The sequence below is a fragment of the Varroa jacobsoni genome, unplaced genomic scaffold (genome assembly GCF_002532875.2).
Source record: "Varroa jacobsoni isolate VJ856 unplaced genomic scaffold, vjacob_1.0 scaffold_238, whole genome shotgun sequence".
Taxonomy (NCBI): Eukaryota; Metazoa; Arthropoda; class Arachnida; order Mesostigmata; family Varroidae; genus Varroa; species Varroa jacobsoni.
Window position 1 is genome coordinate 489,438 of NW_019213140.1, and position 26,927 is coordinate 516,364.

The following is a 26,927-nucleotide window of genomic DNA, read 5'->3' on the forward strand; positions in this document are numbered from 1 at the left end:
ATGACGCTCTTTCGTCTCATCCGCTGTTGGCCATTTGCAGCCTTAAATAACAACTGCGAAATAAACCAGTATGGCCACACACATGCTCCTATAACGCGGCTGCAATGTGGAACACATTTGCTGTCTACTTGTAATAATAGTAAACCCACAAATATCGTCTGCTTCAATCTTCCTACACATTTTGTTAGCTTTCTTCCTCGTACCTACGATAAGCTTTGGCTCAAGACAAACCCGTCGACTTACTCTTTTAACGAGGCTGTTTATAATAACAAGTGTTCATTACGTTTCCTATTTCCTATTGTACGCGTGTGTCATAACTGTTTTTGGCTTTGCAGTCGACAACTGGTAAGAGTATTCGGTTATATTCGGTATTTCTTTCCTTTCGTAGATGCGCGCATTTAATGCAGAACACTTGGGGCATTCGATAGTTCCTCATCGTCTCTTTCAGGTGTTTGAAAGCAGCAGTAGCTATTAATAACTTTTACAGGTAGAAACCATTTGTATGTGATCAATCTAGCTGATAGAGGGCAACTATTGGCATCAGCTATCGTCTGGGTTGTAAATTAAAACAGGCGATGAAAAAGGACAGATAAATTAGTTATATTGATTCCGTAGGCTTTCAATAACGATGCATTACTTTAAGACCATTGGTCACGGTATTATATAAGGCAATGCAATGGCTTCATGAGCCATTGCATCTCTTGAATGTTTACACACATACATATATATATATCGACGTCTAAGTAATTCTTAAGGAAAACTCAGTTGGAGCTTGGTTTCTATTAATGGCATATTGGCTGTATGTTACATAATAGTTTTTTCTCGACGTGTGCCGGTGACTCTCGTCGTGATGGAAGCTTTGAGATAACAACTCTTGTCCTACGATGAAAGGGGGAGATATTTAAACTTCTCTTTTTAGAAGTGCTTTCTTTCTATCTGACTCGTTTCAGTCCTGTCTAGTTCTACATTCGGCCTATGGCCAACGGCGCTCGTGTTCGACGTTTGAGTATCTTGAGTATTCTATCACAGAGAAGGCTTTCATTGATACAGCCTCAGCATCAACTTTGCTCTTACCTTATCTTCGTTCCTATAGCCAGCGCAGCGTTCTGACGACGATAGCCAGAGTAACGCTATGACGAAAAAGGAAGCTTACAAAAATAGAGACATACAGAAATGCTGTCGCTACCAGAAGCATTACGTACTTGTCGGGTAGTCCTGCTCAAGGGAGAAAGTCGTGATGTGTCAGCAAACCTACGGCCAGTAGTTTCCACTAGATTGCATTGCATTTGGTCACAATCTGAAAAAAAACAACATACAAGAGTAGCAGTATAATTTTCTGCTTCTAATTATCTACCTTAGAAAGTTTGCTGCATAGGCACCGAGTCCAGAGCTTTTTATACAACGTTAAGTTGACGCTGTTCACTGTAATGTTTTACCTAACATGTTTAGCACAGTACATTTACGAATCCCTAGCAATTGTCACGGTTCGATGCATCACTGTCTATCGATACCGTTGCGTTCAGCTGTGCATATCATTGTCTCAGCAAAGATGCTTTTTTGCACGGCCAAACATCCATCTCCGTAGAGCGCCAAAATTTGCTTTCAAGAGCAAATCATACAGCGGCAAGGTAAATTGTTGTCAATACATGAAACACTCAGGTTTGCCTAATAAGGCTAAGTCGCACCGCTTACTATGGCATAGATAACGTGGCATGTATCACAGGGCAACATCAACCTACTAAATCTCTTTGCCAATGAACCTCAAACATGCAAAGAAACAATAAAGACTACAAACTCAAAAGAAACTACTAAAAACATTTCACCCGTTTTTCCAGTTATCTGGTCTGGTGTCTTCTGATCGAAGAGGTCAGAGGTCATTATTTTGAGGCCCGCCGCCGTATATAATGTAACGCTTTTCATCGCGTAGCCCTATTATAATTCTGGCCTTTTTGGACTATTCGCTTTCCTGTATATGTTGGTATTTCTTTCTCTTGTAGTGTCAAGTGTATGGCATCGGTTGAAAGATCTTCACGAGGTGCTACATAGGTATGCCGCTTAATGATGGTTGATTTTACCAGGTTCATCGCTAATAAGAATGAAAACGTCGATGATATCTGCCAGCTACACTTTACATATATACGCTTATATACTATTGTACGGTAACCCTTCTATGTGTTGATGATTGATGGCTGATATTGAATCAGTTCAAGCACGCGCATATAAAAATATATCTCATTACGAAAAGATAATACGTGAAGTTCCTGCCCGCAGCAGGTAATTAATGAATACATTTAATTACCATATTGGGCCAAAAAGGCAAAAGCCGCGAAAGAATCGACATCGCTTTGCGATTTTTCATACTAACCTCTCCAAAAGCCCCCAGGTAATGACCACTGTCTAGGTGAGGTAGTAAATTTTGCAGAGCCAAGTACGATTAATAACTTGCTTGCCATCTTCCGCATAATAATGGGATATTTCTAGACGATAGGACAACCCAACAGAGATACAAATAGTGTTCGGTATTCTTTCATACTATTTAGAAAATCTACAGGATCGATTTGTAGAGTGAATATTTTAGTTTTTTTCTTACGGTCAATATCGCGAGAGTAAGTTTGTCGAAAGTACGCGAGCTCCGTACGTATTGACAATCAGCAGCTCTGCTCTTGTATCAGTTGGTCGGTTTTATTGTGTTAAGCTTTGGTCGTTCAACTAGCTTCTAGCGTTGAACACCGGTTCATCTAGCCGTGAACATACAATATCAGTGTACGACAGTGGCAGTATTTCTCCTACCAGCCGCCATTGTGGCTATCCATCATGGCGAATACGTGATTGCGAAATGTGAGGTTTTCAAAAACGCCATCCCCTTTCCGACTGACTAAAACTGACAAGCCTGGGTGGTGGTAGGACGTGCTTTGCAGGTCTGCTATTGGACGCCTCTCTCAGCAACAAATAAAATTATACGAAAACAAGTTAAGATAATTCACATAGGGTTTGATAAAATCGGTCTATTTATTATCTATAACGAGGATAATCATCGTATTCTTAGTTGGTTTCGTTTTGCTTGCCATATATCATACGCGATATGTGTATTCAACGCGACAAATATACTGAATATACTGAATAATTCGAGTTTTCGTCATCACGGATTTCCGCAGATAATTCTGTGTACTCGAAAAGACGAAAGCTGGCATCTCGACACGTACACACTTATTCAGAAACACGTTTGCAGGATGATGCGGGCCGTTCGATAAATGCTGGGGTACAATATGTGCTTCTTGCATCTGTTGATCTAAAGCACTGTATACAGCTAGGCTCGTGGCCTACGCAACCGATTTGTGCTCGTTGTCTGTCAGGCCTGAGCAGTACGAGTGTAGCAGTGCGTCTACGGTCCGGTTATGGTAGTCAGATAGGAGCTGACTCAACTAACGCGAACCGATAGAGATCCTAACGTATATTTTTATTTCCGGAAACCTAACGCTGATTGTATAGCCAAGTTCGAGTAAGACGACAATCTGTATTTTATGCTGCTTCCTTGTTGACCTGTTTCCGTCATAAGTGGGCAGCGTAACGGGCACATTAAAACAAGTAGGATGTTTGCGAAAGTGCTATACTTTTTTTTTATAAAGTTAGATTATAATTGTAACCGTTTTAGTTAGCTACTTTCGGTGGCAAGTTATTTATATGGAGCGGGACCACTTCATTTAGTATCAATTGGCCAAAAAGACTATCAGGCCAGTACCGAATTTGCTTCTTTTGCAGGTCGGTGGATCTGTAAGCGTCGAACAGTCAATCACAGAAGGTTAAAAACAGGAGGATCGATGGCTGCCTATAGACAAGCTATCGTTCGGCTTCTTCCTGAGACTGTGTTGTCTTTTCAAAGAAGCGCTAGATGTCAGTAAGCATCCCAGGCTTTGATGTTGGCCATAGAAAAGTCACTATTCTCAAAGAAAAAGAACTATTCTCAATTGCTATGGATTTCAATTGCACTCTAAATGTGTATAACTGGATTAAAAACATCTACCAAGTGGGATCTTGAACGATTTTATTTGATTACCCAACGGGGTCAAAGGCATTGCGATGCGTAGTTCCATCAAACGATGGCTCCTCTGATTTTTCATATTTTCAATTGAATCGTCTCTCAGAATATTTGTTGATGCTGGACAGTACTCATCCACTAACTTTGAACACTATTAAATCCTCTCTTGCAAAACAAGTAAAGCTTCTACAGGAAGATATTTTTCGTATTGACTACCTAGCGAAGTGGTCGAACGATTTCAGTGGGTGGAGTAAATGAGCATTCTGATGTAAAGGACATGTTGCGAAAAAAATGGGTTCGTACAAAAGAAAAAAACACGAAAACCCTTAACATGGGCTCTAACGCCGCTTGACTTGGTTACGATTACAGGTCGAACTGCGAAAAAAAAAAAGTCATTTATTTCATCCCCGGATCAAGTTGTCTTTCTTTATACTACTATCAGGGTAATTAAAAGAAGTGAGATTAATGACTGGTAATAATGAATGATATTTATAATGTAATGCGGCAAGAGACCACCGTAAAGCAACTAATTCGTGATTGCTTCAAGTGTCGTATTTAATCGTAACCGTAGTCGAAAACTTTAACCGAAAACAAAAAGGTTTAGTTTCTGTTTGATGTTTCCTTTTACACTCAAAATTATGTCCATATGCTTTAGAAGGGATATTCTGTTGTGCGGTAAAGGATCAGCTAAGTGTTGTGCGTCGTTTTACTCCAAGGCGAAGATGTCACTATTAAAAAAAGCTGGGGTAATTCAAACCGGGTCTGGCCCAAAAATCGGCCTAGCTTTAATAATATTAGACCAACGACGCCACACGCTCGACATTTAGGCTAATTATAATGTAAGCGAACGGGAGTTTTTAAGACTCAGGCAAAAGGAGGTCCACAATACCATCCGCAGGCATCGCAACAACCATTAGTTAGACAAACATAGTGCATTCGCCGTTTAGAGAAATTAAAAGATTCCACAGTAACATGTTCTTAGTAATATTTCTACAAAAGACATCAGTGACCCTCGAATTAGATCATATCCTGCTTAACTGTATAGCTACGGTAATTTTACACGTAGGCGAAAATAGGGCTTTATGCACCAAAAGTCGCTTAGAGCTTCCGCTAAGAACAGCTGGCACCATGACAAAAAAAAATATCATTGTTAAGGCTCTTCTACTGTGGGGGCCAGGCGAGCTCACTGAATTAATTCCTTTTTAAAAAGTATCAATCGGAAGCATCTCGCTTTTGCTGTACATGCTTGTAGAAACTGGATCTGATATGTGCGAAGAAGTCCGTTGTTCGAGTAAGATAGGTAAGACGAAAGAAAGGGCTGCAATTATGGCTGCAAGTACCGAAATTTTACAATCATTCACTGTCAAATTATGATTTGTCTATCGAAGGTTCACATAAAGGCCTGCGCAGAGTGGGGCCGGCTTTCGAATGGCCGAGGCACCGGCACATCCACGGGTCAGATTTTATCCGTCAAGGGGAGGAGAAACAGTCGCAATGTACGCAAGGCTAATTTGACCTAAATTCGATTATCTATTATCCGCAATGTGCTGCCGCATAATACGTTGACAACACTGTTTTCTGTCTTTTCTCTCTGAAAAAAACTGTTTACAAGGCGATGCAAGCCCTCGGCACGCTTCAACAACGAAAATTCGATTTCGTGAAGTGCTTTAAACTGCTTCGACGAAAACTAGTCACAAACTATTTGAATTCTGTAGTAAGCAATCGGAGCCACCTTTATTTCAATTCAACACAAAAAAAATCCGAAGGGTATATGTAGCCCCACTATCGCAACGATCAGTCGTCGCGCCGTGGCCGTCATGTGCTGATGAAAGATTTAGCTGCTCGTCGACAAGACCACTTTTAGTTATTCTCCATACTTCAGGCTCGTTCTGTCTATATAGAGCGTGTCGGAAGCAGCATGGCGGCTTGTAAGGCGGGACTTCATGGCCTCTATCTTATCCAACTTAATCAACAGTCTAGTCTCATCCACGTACCACGACAGCCTGGCGAAAGGTTGCTGAGGGGTGAAACCAACTACCTCCAAAGATGATAAGATCACAGACGTACCTGTCGGGTTGGATCTTGAACATAGAGTGGCAGGTCATTCAACAGCAGAGAGAACAACAGAAAGCCTGGGACGTTACCCTGTGCAACGCCAGTTGATTGGACGAACAGCTCCATCTGGGCTACTCCGTCATCCATCCGCATAGAGCTTTCCTGTGGCACTGTTTTGATTAAGTGCAGCAAGTTGTGTGGAACTCAGCATTTTACAAGCTTTACTTTGTCCATGGAAGCCATAACACATGCCAACTTGAAATGCATAAATACAGCGAAAAGCTCTTGCTTTGGTCTGCGACAGACACCGGTGTACCTCCTGAAGCGTGTGTCTCTTACCGTACAAGTGGAACGTCCTGTATGAAATCCATACTCTAAAGTAAGATACATGAGCAAGCTTCTGGGGATTTTGTCAGTCGAGGTATGATGAGATGAACCGGAAGCTTGTAACAGCAGCTTTTCGTCGCACAACTAGATTTGTGCTCAATCGTTCGTACGTAAGCCCTACTGACTATCTCGTGGTAAATTTACAAGCCTTGCTTGCCGTGTATCATGTTTGTCTGATATGACGCTGGGTTAACGTGTCCGCGAACTTTTATAGCGAACCGGGCTTCAGACCGCAATGAGCTTAAATGTAGCTTCCAGGCAACGTGTAAGACGATCAATATAATCATAAGCCATCTTACTTTCAAGAAAGTGGGATACATTGTAGTTTTAAAAAAGGAAGTTATGGAATTCATAGATCATGTCTCTATGATATGTTGCTAAGGAAACAAAGAAAAGTAGGTCCACAGTTGCCAATAAACTATTTGTGACAGTGAAATATGAATCTATATGGTAATTTTTTTGATCACTCTCTAGTGTATATATAGCCCATTGAACGTGGTACGAGATGGTGTCCGTATTGAACTGATACGCTGTTCTGTATATGTGAGAAATTTGTATAGACGATGTGAATCCAAAAGTTGGGAGTCGGGGGTCCTTTGATAAAACCTACTTTTTGTGGAACCTTCCTTTATCTTTTAATACATTATCATGATCAATCATCACGCAACAATAATTTACAATGCAGTAATAGTCTGGCTGTGATGATATCAACGTTTACTTACTTCTATGCGCCATAATTAAAGTAACAGTTAACAATAAGTTTCCCAACCTATCAATCGAGGGTTTCTTTTTACTTTTATGTAAATCTTTCTAGTGTATTTTTCCTCTGAAAAAGACTTGTTTTATTTAAAACGAACAAATTAAATGATTTTCTAATATCAAGTTACATCTAACTTATTCAATGCGACCTGGCCTTGTTGATTATTTGCGTATGTATCCAATACTTTACTGGGTCTTATAGCAAATTTCTATTTAAATGGGTGCTTCCTGATCTGCGTCAGGCGGACGAATCGGTTTTAGGTGAGCAATGCGATTGCGGACGTGCTCTTGATGCCTGCATAGCTAATCATGGCATGCTTAGATCTTCGGTTATATTAGTATGTGGAATCATTTGCTTGGAAAGCGTAGAAAATACGTAGATGCAGCCACTAACAGGTATCCCCCTTTCTGAATCCATAGAGCGTGCCAAACGCAAACAAGCGTGAAGCTGTAAGCCAGTTCGGTCTGAAGAATCGAATCTCCCGAAACGTTAATAAAGATTTTAGCATGTCTCTATGCACGTGTTGGCGGTCTGTTTTTAATATGGCTCCTACTCTGACCAGAAGCAGCTGGAGGACGTTGTCGCTGAAAGAAATTCAATAATAACGTATCTAAACTATGAACCTTTGGTAGACGCATGAAGTGTGTCATGTTAGGTATCGGAAGTAAGCACGGTGCTAGTGTCAGGAAGAGGCTGGCCGTCTGACATGATGCCCAGCGGTGATTCCAAGCTCAAAGCATTCAATGGGTGGGGTAACAGCTTCCCTGTTTTCGAGATTGCAATAACGTGGGGCGTGCATTGCGCACGAGTTCGTGTAAGTATCAGTCAACTAGATCAGTATTTTAGCGTCTCTTAGATAGTTAAAATTAGTTGAAGTAAATAAAAATAGCACATTTCGCTTAGTTCTTCTATGACTTAATTTAAGTTGGAGATTCAATTTATGAAATATGTTTCTCGTTTTAATTCTTATCGCCATTGCTTAGATCGCTGGTTATATTGAATTCGGCTCACGTCCACTTTATACGACCACGGTATCTCAAACCATGCCTGTCAGCTAGAACCCTCCTAGTTCTGCATAATAAAATCGGAGATGCACGCATCTCAAATGCTTGACCACTAAGGAGTATTCAAAAGTTCGCCACGTTTTACGATTTTTTCGTGTTGCCAAGATAGGGATCCACGAAATGTAAGTGTTCAAGGGGCCACGATTAGAAGCTATCGGTCAGTAACGTTTGTGGTATTCCGATACTCGATAATTCTGAAAATCGAATTACCAATGCGCTAGCATAGTTTCACGTGTAGGTAGCCCGAATCGATCTGATGCGTACGCACCTAACGGAATTGAAATGAAATAAAGGGTGCATCAGAATCGTTTGAAACTGCCAAACACTGTTACACTTTCCAGGTTGCATATTTGTGCCTACAAAAAACCTGTAAGTTCTTACGAGGTTCGCCTGATTAAATGACCACGTAATCATGTATGCGTCGCCTTCTTTGCTATCGAGAAGCGATTTACGGAACCGGAAATACACGAGTGATTTCAATTGGCATTTACCTCATTGGAGATCAACACATTACCTCAGAAATGTCCCTATCTTGTCAGTAACGTATGTAGGTATATGTGAAATCAGTAAGGCACTAGCTAAAAATTCTGCTTTTTAAAATATATTATAATATTAATCTTTCACGGAGAAGGCTTTTGAAGTGTCGTGCTTCATTTTTCTCGTGTAAAATTCCAGAGTCAAGCCCTTCCTTGGATGCCCCTTGGTTAAAAAACGATTGATCACTTTATATTACTCTGCTCGCTTCCATGCACATTAAACCAACATAGAATAAATCCACGTAGTGCAGGGTGGAGATGTGAAAGGGCAGAACAAATTCAACAGTGACAAATCCCAAAATGTACAGGCTAGTAGGCTGTATCCTCTGACATATGAAAATGCCCAGTGGATGACTGAGTTCAAAGAAGCGCCTCTGAAAATCCTCGACAATCAAGCAGAGATACCCAATTGAACGCAGTAGTTGCTCCGTATAATATTTGTTTTACCTAAGCTTCACCACAACTATACTATCTCTCACTTCTTCTAATGTTCCCTCTTTATGCCACGCGTGTAGACACCGGACGCCTTTGCTCCCGAAAAGTGACGGGATGTGATGTCTGACGAAGACCGGTGGGCTGACATGTGTAGCCACCACGTAAAACGTGAGCATGTTAAACGATGTGTTCTGTCGGCGTTTCGGGGATTCTTAAAAGTGGGTTGGGTGGATGTCTAGTGCATGGACGGAGCGGAGTGCGTCACGCAATCTGCACCGGTCACCAGTAGCTGGTCCGACAATGGCGGCCCAGTCGCATGACGGTGTCGAAAACGAACCTGACAAAGATAAAAGGGTCCGTCCAATATTTCCGAATTTGGGTTGTTCTCGCTGATATGAATTTTACGATGTTAAGAAATGCATATGCTATTTTCATATTTGCCCTTCCACTCAAGCATGTGTTTGGTGAATGTTGTCTGATTGTTATTATCGACCGAGGTAAGTAGAGTTGGGGGTTGGTTTTCGTAGAAAATACTGCTTTATCTAAATAAAGGTCTACTGCCTTTGCACGTCCTCGCCATAATGGGACAAGGCGATGGTTTAAACTGGACTTAGGTTTTCATATTTTTTAATATATGTACATGCACAAAAAATACGAGCAACATAAGAATACCTCGGCTGCTTCATTGTTTAAGTTAGGAAATTTCATGGCTGTGTTATATTTTCCACTATAGATGTTTATGAGCTAAAAAGTGCCTATCAAACTTCGCTGTTGGTATGTGTTAGATGCGTCCAAGATATCACAATGTCTGTAGATGCTATATGATCTTCGTAGCTAAGTAAAATATCTACAAAAGTACCACTTCGATAAATACATCTAAGGAACCTGAGCCAGCTAGAGGTTGTCAGACGTTCGTAACTGACTATTGCGTATATCGACGAAGTTATTACTTGAGCTGTCCGTCAGCTTTAAAGTTTTATTGAAAGAAGTACTGATCTCTTAAACCTGACTTGCTAGCTTCTATTAGACGGACTTTCAAGTTATATATCGTTTCACGGCTTTTGTTGGCATGTGCTCTGTGTAGCTCAAAGAATAGTTATAGAGATACACAGGTCGGCTAGGAATTGTTTAACCTGAAAATACTCTGTTTTGCATTGGAAGCGAAGCCACATATCAGATATATTGTTTCATTTCGAAGTTCCAATATGTTCATAGACGATGATCATTTCTGTGTGGTATAGAAATTCTATTTTTAATTTCATGCTTATACGTCCGGAACCCAAAAGCCATTGTAGCTCCTCTATACGGAAGAGACAAGTAAATGAAAACAACACATTCATGTGGATATTGATGTTATATCTGAACAGGGAAGGCGGATATATAGAGCCTACTGAATAGATCGTATCATTATGAGAGGCTTTAACGCAACTGAAAGAAATACCCGCGGCATCAACACATAGCGGATTGAGTGAAGTTCCCAAAATTCGAATCTTTGTACTCTGCGCACGGACTCATCGAGTGCTTTGCTATTTTCTTTCTTGCTACCTGTTTTCTGCTCAGCTAAATAACTCTTCAGGCCATGAATTCTGTCGGCCGCTACCTTATCGTTTTATGCTTCTCATTCAGGCTAGGCTACGTAATTTTATGCTTATAATTGTATCATATTCTATAGCATATAGCACATCCTGTCTCTAAAATGCATGGCGATGTCCTGCTAGGTCATCCTTATAGAGTCGCGCGATCGAGCACCTGCAGACAGGTGACGCTAACCAAAACGCGACAAGCACAGAGCGTTCATCTCGCCGCAAAGAAAAACGAAATTCTAAATCGCCGATGACCGTCGACCTTCATAATACTGCGTATCGGTGTGCAATATTGGTACTAAGGACGCTTTGTTTTGTTCGATATACAATTAATACTTGCACCCGTCATACTCTTATTACGTGCTCGTATCTTTCTAGACACTTGCTGGTCGAATGCCGACATAGCATGCAGTGCACGAGGCCAGATACGGACGCAGTAAGTACCTTCCTATTTTCATTCGTTTCTGATTATACGGATAAATAATGACTCGTCCGTTGGACTTAATGGTTCTCCCTTCCGATGAATCAACTGGCTATGCTTTCCACCGAGGGACTGGTTAGCTGCTATTAGTGCCTATGGTATTGCTTCAACCAGCATCAGCTAGGGACTGAAGAATCCCCTTCGGGATAAGGGGACCAGGAAAAAGGGAGGAGCACAAAAAAGGACAACTAGCGGTGGGAGGCAGAGTGAGGAAGGAGAAAGGAGCAAAAGACAAGAACGAGTACTTTTGGCCATCAGTCCATCCGTAATCGACCTCACCTGGCCGCTCCCAGGACTCATCGTCAGGGCGCTTCAAGGCTCGGCACAGCAGCTGCAACGACTTACTGTTCTATCCTTATGCTGCCGTCGTACACAGAGATACATGCAGTCGCACGTCGTTGTAGCGGTTTGTTCGTCCGTTCAATGGTATTGTGATCATGTCTAGTTTGTTGAATGAAGATGTGCCGTGTCAAGCAGCAATTGCTGACTTACCAAGGCGGAGCAGAAAGCATTATGATAGTTGTGATGGTAGTAGCGTTAGCGGTGCTGATGAAGAGTAGTAGTCCGCCTTAGCTTGTTTTGGAGGGTAATTTCCACCGCTAAAGCCATGATTATGCGGGAGAGTGCTTAAAAACAATTAACTATGTCAGAACTATCCGTATTTACGAAAAAGACATATGGCAGGGGCATTTATCGACTTGTGCGTATACGTAGAACGTATCGAAGGTGTTAGATCGCCGCGTGTCTATCGGTTCGGTATCGATTCAATCCAAGCTTGGATTGCTTTGAAGCTGCGCTCGTACGGACGACAAATCAATAATTAATGTGACAAATGTGAAATCAAACCATCTGAATAGTAAAATATAACTGTAATAACATCGCAAGTTAAGCCTCGACCATTTGCTTTGCGTATTGCCTATGAGAGTCATCTGAACATCCAGTGACAAAGTTTAACTGAAACGGTATTGCACGTTGAATTTCAAGACGTAAATGATCCTATTATTAGGAACCAATTAAATTGTTTAAAAAGTAGTGGACGTAGGTGAAGCGTCTATCAATAGAAAATAATCAATAGTAACACGCATACATGCGTACATATCCAGATAGCATACAATCAAACAGACCTGATAGGCTTTTGGCGGATTACTTGGAATGGGTTTGTTCGAGTTGAGCACATTTTTGTACAAAAGCTGAGCTTAGAAACGGTACCATCTTCGCTGTAGCAACGTATTTCAGCATTTTATGAAATTCGTTATTATTATCTGAATGCAGCAGATCCATTTAACAGCACCACTTCATTGGTGGTTTAGGGTAGCTTTCGGGTTCAAGCATACGTCATCACTCTGAAACAATTAAACGTCTGATTACGCGCTGCGTTATTCCTGTAAATTTTTTTATAAATGTCTTTTTTAATTTCGCTGATTTGATTAAACAATATAAAGTGGATTTTCAGTTAAAGCCTAGGCAACAGAAAGCGTTCCCTGCATGTTTTTTCCAGTTCGTTCATCTGGTTCGTTAATCTGGAACCTGCCAATAAGACGCGAAAAAGGTGCAAGACGGTTAGAACGTCCTAAAGCTAGCTATTCATTGTGTTTGCTTCGTGCTGTTAGAAATTTCTAGATCCTCACTTGCTGACTTAAAGTAGGCGGTGGGCGCACATGTGAGCGGAAGTTTCAATATCTGAAAAGTCCAGCCAACGAAATCAAACCCATCAAGCGTTCGATATGCGCTTTTTCCTTTTTGTGAAGAGTATGGCAGTTACTGATCATCTTTGGCAACGGTACGATAACATAACGACTTAACACTCAAATTAGGCAACTTTTGTCGACTGTCAGCTATTTCAGTTCTTTTACCGAACGCATAAGGACACACGCACTATAAAAACGGTAACACAGATAAAAAATAAAGATGTATTGAATAACTTAAGACTTTCTTCAAGTGTTATATAATAAATATAGTAATGTACATGCTATGTACGTATATAAATACTTCATATCGCAATGGTAAGTGGACCAACATAACAAACAGCGTCCATTTTGTGTCACGTAGCCCCTAGGCGAAATTGCACTTATGAGCATCTTCTCCTCCCCACATGTGACATTTAGCCCGAGGGAGTAATTTCACCAAAATACAACACGTCACTAACCGATGTCCTGCCCAATTGTATGAGTCAGTCCCAGAAAACGAGAAATAGAAGGAACGGAAAAAGGCTCATAGCACCTATCCTTTTAATCGGGTTGCAAAATGGACCATGCGATCGAAAAGCTGTCAGCATATATTGCTTCCCTTTTATTGCCGTGAGGTACAACGTCGATTTCGGGTGGCGCTGTAAAAAGGCTTCGGTTTTGCTTTATAGGGCATCACAATTCAAGTGAAATAGGTAAAATGTGCTTGTGTTGTGAAGGTCGTGTATTATTTTCAGTCATATTGAAGCCAAAAGAAATATTTAGATCATTAAACAGAGCCATAACGAATGCGGCATTTAAATGTAGGTTAGTACGTTATCAATCGACCATCAACAGCGCTCCTTAATGAATGTGTATCTAAATGTAAAATATGTTGGCGTCGTCAGTTTCTCTCAGGTTAAGGTAACTGTTATATAAATGACTGGAGTGCCGTCGCATGTCCTAGGCGATAAGGGTTCTTCCCTGCACAAGCAGATGAACGATTCATTCCCGAGCAACGGATTTTTCAGCTAAATAATTTAGCGTTACTGAGTATCTAAGAAAATTAGCTCTTATTTGTTTATTTTGATTTTTTCCTTTAAGATTACTCCTGACTTCAAAATTATCTTGGAACATTTTGTTGCGCCCACTTCCTCATTGCCTTCTATGTCGTTACTTTCGTTATGTTCTGAATATTCGGAAAGCAGTGGCTTATTCTTACCCGACATTCAGTACGCAGCAAGGCGGATTCCTTTAGAAGAGGCAGCCATCTCTATGTCACAACTTAATAAAAATGATCAAAGCGATTTCGGGAATTAAAACCTGGACTCAGCTAAAAACTGAAATTAGAGGAACTTTAAAGGTGATATTACACACTGTTGGCAGTCTTTCGAATACCAAAAACTCCAGTATCTTTGTCGATTTGAAAATAGGTGCGTGTTGAAAGTGTAGCTTTTTTGGCGACTGTAGCATCGAAACATCTGAAGAGAACCTATCCTATACGATGACTTTAAAATGACTGTACATATAAGAGCTAAGGGAGTGAGAACCGTTATAACCATAGTAATATTTAGAGGTGTAAAGTTCTACTGTTATCTTGAGAAACTAAGCTTAAGAGAGTTGTTAAAAAAAAAACTGGTTTCTCACCAGGAAATAATACCAGACGACCTTTCAGGCCGGTTTATATTTCTACAGGACTTATCTGCTACAACGCTTATTCTTATTGCCAAGCTTGAAAACTTAGCTGTCATACCATGATCTTATGAGTCCTTCAATCGACTGGCCAAATCATAACCTGCACGGAGGACAAAATATACCTTCACCCGGCCTCAGAGGCTCACATATATATGCTATACAGCTATATAAATTACAAAAAAAGATGCCATTTTAACTCCATTTTGCACATTGGCTATATCTGCGCTTGCGCATCTCTTCAGTGTAGCGTGCATGGATAGAAAGATCTTCTCCTGTCAGCCTAATATGAGATGGTGGGTGTTGGTCAGGGCTTGTGTCGAGAAACGCTGTCACCCTTACTTTTTTTTTTCAAACGAATGGTGTTCCTGATACGCGTTTGGCGTGCTATTATTGTAGCTTTTTTTTTTTTAAGATCTAGCAGGCTGAGAAATCGATGTATCCAACCCCACTCGGGCAAAGTCATCAAGAAGGAAATGGACTGTACGATCAACTTAGACCTTGTGAACTTATAAACGCTTCTGCTTCGATTGTTAGCCATCAATATTATTCCGCTGGTTTTTTTTTTCTTTTTTATAAATAGATAGGAGTGCGAGTCTGTCAAGTTAGGGGAATATGTAGAATTGAACGCAACTGAAATGATATATTTTTATATAGGAATAATCTGCGTGATGATCATAGATGAACTCGTTACGATAAGTTAAGATAAGCTCGAAGGGTGCAACGTCGAAAGGCAGCTAAAATAATTTCTGAAGCAAACGATCATAATTTGTGTAGATTCGAGCGGGAGCACAACATCGGTATGGATCCATGTTAAAAACAAGCAGAGTCACTCACGCCGTCATGTAGCTGGCATGTGTAGTGCTTTTTAAGTTCCATTTATTACGTGGCCCCGAACTTCAAAGAAGAGGGATTGGGTTGGGTAAGCAAACGCGCAACCGTAAACAGTATTCTGTTGGCATTAAAATCGCATAGTTAAAAAAGAGTTGTCATAGAGGACCGCCCAAATCAACCCTACTTCCAGCGCAACGACTGTTTCAAAATAGTTGAATTCAGATGTCCGTACAAGTTACTACGATATCGGTTACTCCTCAAAGTAACTGCTCATCCCATGTTTCTTCAATGCCAATGGAAAACTTCCCCATTCACGGTTAAATTGCTTGGCTTAAGATAGTAAAGTATCGTTTAGTATAAGTCTAGTACAGAGTTTAGTTAATTTAATTAAATTCAAATTGAAACATCGCTTGAACCTATATCCAGCTATATATATATATATATATATATATATATATATATATAATCTATTGTAATAGGTTTACTTTTATTTAAAAGCGTTTCTCTAAAGTTTAAAGAAAACGATTTCAGCTCCAATATTAGGGCCTACGGAAAAATGTATCAGGTTATTGACCGCATTCAAATGTTATTCTAATAGACTGTAATACTGATTCTAAGTGTGCACATCGGTCACGTGTTGTATAAGGCCTTTAGATCTCATTATATGGTTTAACCTCTGGGTCCTAGTCCCAATGACAACCCAATCGACAAGGGTCTTAATATTCAGTCGCAGCCGGGGTTGTCGGCTAAGGGCAGCAGAACGAGGCAAATTTAATTGTGGCCCCATCGACAGCAGCCCCATAAGGAAACTTGCAGCCCTGCTACGGCTCGTACCCGAGCTGGAGTGTTACCAAAAAAGAAAGCAGCGGAACAGTTTTCCCTCCCATTGTCCGCCCACTGATTAAATTCCATAATCTGCTATTGCCAGCTGTTTACTGAGGAGTTGAGTGTGAAGCAACTAGGCCATATCAATTACGTAACTCCACAGATACCATTCTCGTCGCTGGAGAGTGAAGTAGATAGACATGCAAGCAATAGAGTTCTGGCACCACTCACCAAGTGGAAAGATATAGGAGAAACTCATGCGCTTCAAAGGCAAAAAATCATGGTCATGACGGAATCAAATGCAGCTATCAAGTGAAGCAAAACAATTGGTATACCAAGTACACTTTTCGTTGTTGCTGAAAAAACATGAGGCTTGAATGGAATATCTCAGTGTTCAAAGCATAGCAAATCAAAAAGTCTCTGACCGAAGTGTATAATGCACGTTCTCCTGCTGGAATGCCATTTTCACAGTAGAATCGATAGTAAGATCGAGCTCTTGAACAGTCCTTCAACATATAAGGGTCGAAGCTCATTATGGACTACTGGTTACACATCATCGGAAATAACAGACCTCTTGAATTGAAGTATTTTCACTAAGAGTACTTGTTTTCTATTCACTCTCGGAGCTTTCAGCAGCCATTTGCTTTAAGAGCTTAATGTATGCAGCTAGAGAAATATGTGTGATGGCTTGCTGAGGTAAGTGTCACATAGTAGTCGTCGCCAAATACCACATCAGCAATTCTGCAGGATAAGCGCACATGTCCGTTTTATATAGCCAGTCGTTGTCAAGGTTTCATGGACGTTTTAAATCATTCAAAGGAAAGTTTGCATCCATTTACTAACCGTTGTCCAGCTAAATCAGACTGGCCTGTCGATTGAACCGGTCACTATTTATCTGTACCTATTTATATTGGCAGTAAGCTCAATATGCTTGAGTCTTTTTGAGTCAGGGCTGAGACCGAATCTATTTGTCGAACATCACTGTCAAATATCATCCAAACGGGAAGGCTTAAATAGATATAAACAATAATAAAATTATAACAGTCATTATTATTCAGTCCGAAGAACTGCATAATGAAATACATCAATGTAATTCCGGTTTGTGCCGAATTAAAGGCTACGCTGGTCTATTTATACCGGAGGGCTATTCAAAAGGTTGCAAAAATTTGAGCTGCTTGGCTTTCGGTATCTGCTTGACAAAACCTTGCAGGAATTCTTATAAAGTTAAATAATCTATCATATTTATAGAAAATAAGTATAAACGTATGGAAGTAATAACAACATATTATTAACAATAAGTTAGGTGGTCGTAATTTCTTATATTTTATTGTATAAAATATTCATTATATATTTGATAAACAAATACAGAGTTCTTCACCGGTACGAAGCAGATCGGTTTAAACACAAAACCGTTGGAGTTAAGTTTCTGGCTTCTTTTTTTTTTTTGAAGAAATTCAGGTTGTGGCCTGCCTCTAATCAGTTAGGCCAGGTTTTTTGAGTGTGAGTCGATAGCATGTACAACGTATTGGGCCTTCGTATGCAGAAAGGCGCCCTTTACTATTCTTGTAATGCACAAAAAGGTTATCTGCGATTATAAAGTCGCTTTCATAATTTCTTTTTTACTTCGAGCCGCTACCAGCAAATCAGTACATATTTCCTTACATACGTTTGCGACACATTGGCAGGTTAGCCAGCAAAGGGCAAAGCTATTGATGGCACATCTTGACTGCCTCCAAGTTGAGTCTCCTCCCCCACTGAAGAGGTTTCAATGAGTCTTTAGCACTGGACTCTAGGCGCTCACTTAGAGTAAGTGCATTATCCTTAATTAAATCGTTATAAGACTTGGAATCCGGAGGGAGACCGATCGGTGGAGTCACCGTGGACTCGAGCTTCGAATGAGCCTCAACGGCGCCGGATGAGCAAACTCCAGGGCCGAAGTACTGCCTTTTTCTGTCCTTGGACTAGTACCAGAAAATGTTCACCGGGAGAAACTGCTTCCCGCACTTAGCATAGCAAAGAGGATAATAGCGGGACACGATTCGTTCCTATAACTCACTAGAGGACGCAGTGAAATATAGCGGAAGAGTTAAACTAAAACAAATGTTTGGCAAATTCTAGTATATATTCGGAGCGAATTTTTGTTACGATGTCTTTGCTTGGGCATAGTTAAATCGCTTGTTTGTTAGATATTTACGTCGCCCGACTTTGCCGAAATATATATAATTCGGTCCTAAATTGGACTTGTAATACCACACTGCTACTTGTGCACTAAATGGTAAACAAAAGCAAATACAATACAGATTTTGCTTTTATCGCGTTGTGATACTTAAATCAAGAGATGTTTTCGTGCGGACCCGACATGTCATGCTTCGCAGGCCTAAGTGAGCTTGCACCTTCGTATACTGAATGTAGCGAGTCATTATCATGGATCTATTTGAGGACATGTCACAGTAAACACAACACCAATTTTCTTGATTAGGAAAGACATTTTATTTCCAGGTTTTACATGGTAATTTCGCGAATACACACAGACGAATGTTACATAGAGTTCGGCTGACACCGTTACATCTAATTGCTTCGATGTTCAAGTTGTTGAGCTACCACTCAGAGTAATTGGTCTCACGTTCATTGTTTTGCCGTTAGCCCCCTAGTTGGTCAGGAAGCCATGCTCCCTGATGCTTCCTATTTCTTCGACCGGATCATTTAAGGTTCGTAGAGTTTATGAGCCCTGAGATGCCGTATTACGTCATAATCCTAATGTTAACTTTAACAATGCAACAACTTTGGCTTCTTTTTTTCCAACGAATGTTTTGAACGCTAAATAGAAATTTTACAGTACGTTCTAGGTTGATCCTGCTATGTCATCATGAGAACTTATCTATTCTTACAAATTTCCCTAAGGTTTCAGTCACCCCTGTTTCCTTTCCGGATTGCAGACGTGGGTTGGGCCAATCCTTAGAAACAGGTCTGAGTCACGTTGCATTTTCCTTTCGATAGATGTCAACGAGAGTTAGTTTCGCGTAGCGGCAGGGCACAGTCTATGTTTTGTTTGAATTTTGAATAGCTATGTCGAAAGCTTAGTTGGCCTTATACAAGCCGTCGACATTAAACTTACATCTTTGCACAGCTTCTGAAGCTTAACTAATTCACCCTTTCATTAGTCTTGTATGTCACTGAAGGATGAGAGTATTGTGGAATATAATCGGTCGGCGTACGGAAACGTAATGTTGCCGTGAAGATCGAAGAATTTTATCCATGCATGTTTTGCCTACAATATATGACAAGGTGCATCCAATTAAAAACACATCGTTTTGCGCCACTGAAAAAACCTATTAGTATTAGGCTAAGCGACGGCTGTGCTGACACTGAGACATCAGCAAAATATTAATGATGAGGTCGTAATCAACGACAATCAAAAACTTATTAATTGCCTACATACCTTCTAATGGCAATTACACAAACTTCTAAATTAGTTACGCATGAGTTGAGCACATGACCCAGCTAAATTTCAAACATGGGCTTCTCACGTAAATGCTGGTCCGTCACGTTTTTTTTATAGCTAGCTATTGCCGTACTCACTTATATTAGTTCACTGACACAGACGCACACGTGACCTGCCTCAATAAGATGGCTGAGCACAGAATTCAGCTATGCCTTTCGAACTCGAAGCGCAAAAAAAGTAATATCGTTTGCACAAAATTAAGGCTGTGGGGTAACTAACTCTATGTTTAGTGTAGAACGTCAGCGTTTTACATATGATCTTTGATACAATTATGCAACACAGTTAATCGATAATCATTGCTGCTATTCGTTATCCATGGTAGCCCCGTAGACAAATCTATAGTACCTATTCCTACGATGACTCGGACCACTCAGCGTCAAAAAGTACCTAAGCACTAACACACTCTCACTTATTCAAGGCGTGAACAACTAGAAAATCGATGGTGGTCACTAAAGTGATCAACATAATCTTACCTCACCTCCATTTGCTATAAGGACATAATGTAAACATGAATAAGGCATATAAACGCCCCACAAGATAACTGCGTTTTCTACATATGGCGCCCACATCTTGGCCCAACGGTTTATTAATAGCCCGATTCATTTTATCAAGCCATCGCCTCCAGAGTGCAAAAACAGTGAATGCTAAGTTGATTTGAGTTAACTTTATATTTTGTTGTTGTTGTAGTTTGAGTTGGGCCTGCATCCGTTACTGCCTATAGAGGTTAGTGCATGCCTCATCTTTCGTTCTCAATGCTTGCAAAGCTTTCCGAGCTTTTCACTAGCAAAAATATTCAAGCACGTTGGGCGTATATGTAGATAGCGAGACTGGTGCCTGTCTTTTCAGCGTGTTTCTTTTCTGTCTACGATGTTTCCACCTCTCTAAGCTGTCGGTAGTCAAAGCAATCCATGCAGATACGGTAAATGACACGTCCTTCCCTAACAGCATCATGCTAACGTTTTCGTTGGATAGATCACACTTGTGCTGAAGACGGAACTCCAAGCAAGTCTAGATAGCTCATGAACTACCCCTCCACGCATTTAGATGGAAGAACGCCAAAACAGCACCGTGTTGTCCAGACGATACGTCGCTAGGCGCACCTGGGCTTAACGATGTCGCCTCAGGATCATGCCCAAAAACATTCTAGAGCCTGTGTTCGCAGCTTAGAACAACAACACTCAGCGCTAAGACCAAGCAAACATTGGGCGCAGTGTCAACATTTCACTTCGTTTGTGGGGAACGAGATATGCAAAGCTTATGAAAATCTTCGATGGAACTGTCGTTTAGAAAGCGTGTTCGAAATATAAGCTTGTTTATTGTTGACATATTATCGACACACAGAGAATTGATACTGACACACAACATGCAGATAGGTACAGCGACACATATGACTGCCTTTTCGTGTAATATAAAAAATCGTCAGTGCAGAATTGAAAAACACGAGGAATAATTTACGGTTTTTTTGATATCCAAACTTCTCTAATGATCAGTCAAATTAGATCATATTCTTCGTCTCGCACATAGAGTCCTGCGAAAAAGCTAAACTCCCTGACCGGCCAGCAGAAGGCCGAACAGTTTACACGTGCTGCATATGGAAAATGCGATCCACAGGTCGCACTCTTCCTAGCAAAGTAACGACAGAAAAAGTAATATTAAAATATAATATTGCAGAAAAAACGCCGCCAAAGCGCCAGTTAAATATTACAAAGATCCTAATTATTATACTCAAGCAGTTCTTTTCTGTTAGCTAGTAGACTAGCGACTATATAAATAAAGTAAGCTAGTAAAAAATATATATTTTATTGTCATTTCAGCCTTGGTGACATGGTTATCGAATAAACCTGCGTAAACTTTTGATGAACGATGAAATGATATTGTTCAACTCTACTGTTAAACCCATTTATATACGCTTCATTTCTACTGAACCCAGATTTGGTTTCCTACTCTTTGTTGGTTGTTCTAGCTTCTTATACATAAACATAGTATTTAATTGGTGCCTCCTTGTTCCATTATGCCTCTGGAAACACTATTATGGTCGCCAGGTCACACTTTTTTGCAATTGGCCCTAGCCTTCACTATTCCAAATGAGATGGTCCATGAAAAAGTTTCACTATGCTATTAATTTATTAGCGAAAATATGGGGAAGTTAATATGACAAAGATAAACAGAATAAACTATAATAATCACTTTTAGCAATTGATAACTTTTGATATAAGTTCATTTGCATGCGTAATCGGTAATGAGCCTCATAGTCCAAGTTTGTCCACAGCAATAATATATCGTGATTTGAAAGGCCGTTATGGCCTAGTACTGGCGGAAGGGTCTCCGTTTCGTTGGGATGTTTGAACGTGAAAGAGATTAGGATAGTTTGCGAGAGGTATATCTTTGCGATGTTTATTACTGAACATGGAATTATGAAAGGACGCGCAGATGGCAATTCATTAATATGCGTGACATTTAACTTATTTATATTTACCAACACCTCACTATTTCCAACCTGAACATATCAACAAAATTTATAATTTAAAAAACATAATCAGAAAGAACGTACCTAGCTCAATCAGGTCCGTCGATCGAATGGGGGATACAACGAAATCAAGCAGACAATAGGGCGAATTTTTATTTCTGCTTCGTCGAAAACGTTGGCGGCCTCTTTCTTGCCTGCACTAAGTCCCGCAATGTACGCTTCATTGGAGGAAGACGTGCGTAAAATGACAACCCGTGCTGGTTTTGCATAAACTAGGTTTCCTTACCACCAACAGGAAGTCTTATTACATTTTTTCGTAATCAGTGCCTCACTCAACTTGAACTCGCAGGAAGCTCTTTACTATGGCCGTAGGGGTACAGTATTAAGGATAACTTAGATATTGGGAAAAGATTTTTTTGTTTGTAAAAAAAAAATGTAGAAAGTACATATAAGAAAATCGAGAGGTAATTCTTCAGCTAGTTTTAGTTATGAAATGAGAATTCAAAGTATATTGAGGATCGCCTACATAGGTTTTCGGGTCTAAAGTAACCTAATGCAAAGCACTGTAGGTAAACGGTGCAGGGTTTTGAGATACACCTTTATCAAATGTGTTTCAAATTACTGACAGAAAAGTTTAAAATATTCAGTGCCTGAGTGTGTTGTATACTACCACATTCCACAACAGTTGTCGTACCTTATCTCACATAGTAAACCGTACAAGATCATTTTATGTCATCATGTCTACACCACACAAACAGCTCCAAGGGTTTATTGTCTCTTTATGCAGTCTTGTCTGGAAAGAATAGACGTGTTATAATGTTATATACATAATGTTATAATGCCAACACCTGCCCATAAAATCGAACGTTGCTGAATTTCGTTGTTACGTGGCTTTAGTCATCTGAGCCAAGGATCAATAATACCGATGCCCCGGTTCTGGAGGAATTGCTCCATATTGTTCTTAACACGATCTTCAGACACTTAACACTTTCTAGCCCGTCACGAATAGACAGCAAATTGAAAGCAACTTGTAAATTATGCCCCATTTGGTAAATATTTATACCGAGCCTTTCACTATTTAAGGCTTCGGTTCGATTAAAAAAAAAGTCACTTTAGAAGAAAAAGGTATCATTCGGTACTGAAAATCTTTTTTTGTCGGGAGGGGCGCTGGTGGGAATCGTAAATGATTAGTGAAAACACGGGGCGAGAAGGCCTTCAACTAAACAACGATTCGTCACTCCTTCGATCCTTTTGAAAACGGAAGCTAGAAAGCTAAAGGTCGCAATGTAAACGACTAGATCTTAGCATTTCAAATAGAAAATCTAAAACGCTGTGATCACGGAAGCTGTTGAGCATAGACAATGTGTTCCTTTGTCAGATCAGTATGTGATTTCTTGAAGCACGTGTTACCAATTTTTAACGAAAACGCTGAAAATGAAGAAGAGCAGAAAATCAACTTTTGGATTCAGAATGGATAAATCCACGCATGGTTATTTTTATAGACAATTTGTCAAGCTACTATCAGCGAAAGGACCGTCAGGATAACATCGCGGCTGGAAGCAAGATATAGATAACTTTGTACCGTTGTAACTTTCACGCCGTACAAACGAAAAAATGGCATCGAAACGGAAATGTATTACCTATAAGTAGTTGACTACTATTCATTTTGCACATCCCGTGGGATTGAGTTGTTTCTATGAACATGCCTATACATATCGTTGATTTTCAAGTAATTGGTTAGGTATAGTAGGAAAGACATCTGTAAAGGAAGTACAAACAACTGCAAAGAAGTTAGTGTATGACCGATATTAAATATGCGTTTGTCACCAATTTGCATCGTCACAGGGTAGGTTCTGGAGTGGTCCCGCAGGGCCCCTATTGGCGGATGAGGCGGAATACCTTAACGGCGGGAAAGAGCACGAGTTGCTGGATCCCTAAAGGGCGGGTACCCAGGTGGCTAATAGGGAAATGCCCATTAGAGACGATGCGTATTGGGAGACATGGTTTAGGTTATGGAAACTTCCGGCGCGGACTCAAAGCAAGCTAGTTTCGTGACTCTGCTAAGTAACGGTCTTAAAGGTATTCAGAGCTGCGGCAGCAGCCCACTATGATGGATGTTGCCGAGAAAAAATGGACACCCTGAAATAATGCCAAAGCAGTTTCAAGGCTTAATCTTCTAAGCTAGGGAACAAAAAAACAAAAAATGTACTAGAGCCTTATCGAGCATTCAATAATATAGAAGTTAGCTCTGTCTTTTTCGTCATTTTAGAAAGCCGTCTCGGGGTATCGCCCCGTAAGCTATCGTTCTAATGTAGAGTTATCAAGTAGCTCGACAACGAACTGTTCAGGGATTGTTCACTTGTCTTAAGCTCCGACGAGCTCCGCGACCCCTCTCCATTTTGAGTTCGACTTTGCTAGTTTGAAATAGGCACTGGCAGGTTCGCTGTTCACCATTAGAAGCAGGCCTTTGCGCTCACTTGTCGACTGGCTAAGGGGCTGGAAGCAGTCACCGGTAACAAGCCTCGCAAAGTCGCCTTGCTTTTTCGACTTCGTCTCTTCTTGTCGATGGTACCTGTGCCGGGAGCTGAAGCCGCTGCGTTGTGTTCCATTCGTTGGAGCTGCTTCGGTGGTCTGCAAAGTTGAACCGGTTCACCTTCAACTGAAATTTTTCTTTGGTCGCTTCTCGATGCCACTCATTAAGGCCACCGAACGCCAAAAACTGGGATAGTCAGGAAGAAACTTGTGCTTCTCTCGTCAATTTGTCTTCTCTTTGTCGTTTCGTTGTTGCTATATCCTGCGGCAGAGCGTATAGCGACAGAGAGGTAGTCAAGCGAACTGCAGGCGGACCCGACGTCACCGTAACGCCATCCCCAATCCCGTCATCTACCTACTTTGCGCAGCCCTGCAAGGCCTGAACTTGTGATGACCGTGTGCCGAACGTCATCTGTCTCCTGGAAGCTCACGTCCTCGGACGTGCTCCGGTCGCTGTTGCCTCAGTGTTTGGTTTGGGCGAGGACGATATTATGGCTCAAAGTCTTCTACTGTTCCACCGTGGCGTCAACCCAACGCCTGGACGCTTTCTGTCTTTTGCCCTTCGTCCTGTATGTCTCTGTTTCTCTTACATTTCGTAGCCCTCCATGCTATTGCTTGGTTTACCCTCCGCCCCGGTTTGACTGATCCTGGCGCCAGCGTATCTTGCTCGAGCACTAGCTGGGTTAGCGAAACCTTGCCACTCCATCGGCCTTTGTCCTGTAGGGACAAGCAGCTAGTCGAAGTGGGGTCAAGTGACTTAAACCAGCTGCACTATCTCAACTAAAGGAGCTTCCACTTTGGATGTCATTCTACAATTACTATTCCTTTCTGTGTTGGCAAACGGGCACGCTCGGTCAGAACAACAATGCAGTCAATCCGGTGCAACCAGACGCAAGTCAACACCGAGAAAGTGGCCTGTTGAAGGGAATCAGGAAAATCCTGCGTAGAGTAAGCGGGCAAATCAAAGTTGTACCGGGTGTCTTTCTGTAAACGACGACGACGATGCCGACGCCGACGTTTCAAGTAGCTTTTTGCGCCTTTGGGGTCACGCTCGATCGATAAGTCCTCAGGTAGTCAAGCTTGGTCAATTCCTACCAGCTGAAATATACCCCTTCGGCCACACTATATATTGTTAGCCTCTCTACAACCTCTGCTATTATATATAGTATTGGTTTACACAAAAGGCCTCTAACTTTAACTATTCGTTTGCACGTTACCCTTGAAGTACGCAACATCAATTTTGTTTCTGAACTGCGAATAACTAAAGACTACAAAAATGACAGAGCTTATCGGTGACTAATAAATATTTTTTTTAGAAATTTTTTGACTTTCGGAGAATCACATTAAGGTAACCAAACGGATTTCCTATTTTTAAAATAGTCATCTTCAAATACGATAAGGGTAATAATAGAATTTTTGCTCTAGACGAACGCATAACAGTTCTATAAAAATGTTAAATTGCGTTTGTGGCAGTAGTACGTATATTGTCTCTACCATGCATTGCTAAACATACGTCAACAATGTAAAGGGGATTTACTATACCGACGAACAGCTGCCATGGGGGTGTAGCAGATATCGCCAAAAATACCTTAATACTATATTATTACAGACGTGATCCACAACATTGAACTGATCCATGTCTGGTACATCGATTTCAACCTGCGATAAATAAACACCATCTGAGAAATTTAGGTCACTGTTGCAAAATTAGGATCTCAGTGCAACTGCCTTTTGGCGGGGGCACAGATTTTATTTTTTAGGTAGACTGGATTGCGTATGTCTGAACGCCCAACTCTTCATTCAATCAGCATCGCTAGGTAGCACGATGGCGCCAATTGTTGCACTTGGTAAAAAAATTTAAGCCTTCGGGTTACCTAACACGTTTTCAGTTACTCCATTACTGGCTGCTGCTGCTGCCGCCGTGCGGATTCTCCATGAGTGCCTAGGAGATCGGGCGTTCTGAGCTTCTCTAACATGTGCGTGTACCGGAAGCTTAAGATGCCTACCGAGCTATATGTCTTACCGTTGTAAACACTAGTAGCCTCCTGTGAAAAGGCCCCATCAACAGAATCTT

General features: G+C 40.9%; 1 long non-coding RNA gene across 1 annotated transcript; it reads right to left on the reverse strand.

The window, feature by feature from the left end:
- Positions 1–18,818: 18,818 nt before the first annotated feature.
- Positions 18,819–23,135, reverse strand: LOC147753773 (uncharacterized). Its single transcript, XR_015310167.1, has 3 exons — positions 23,016–23,135; positions 22,406–22,681; positions 18,819–19,620 (listed from the first exon to the last, which is right to left on the reverse strand). It is a non-coding gene; the product is annotated as an uncharacterized LOC147753773 (long non-coding RNA).
- Between the last annotated feature and the right edge of the window lie 3,792 nt (positions 23,136–26,927).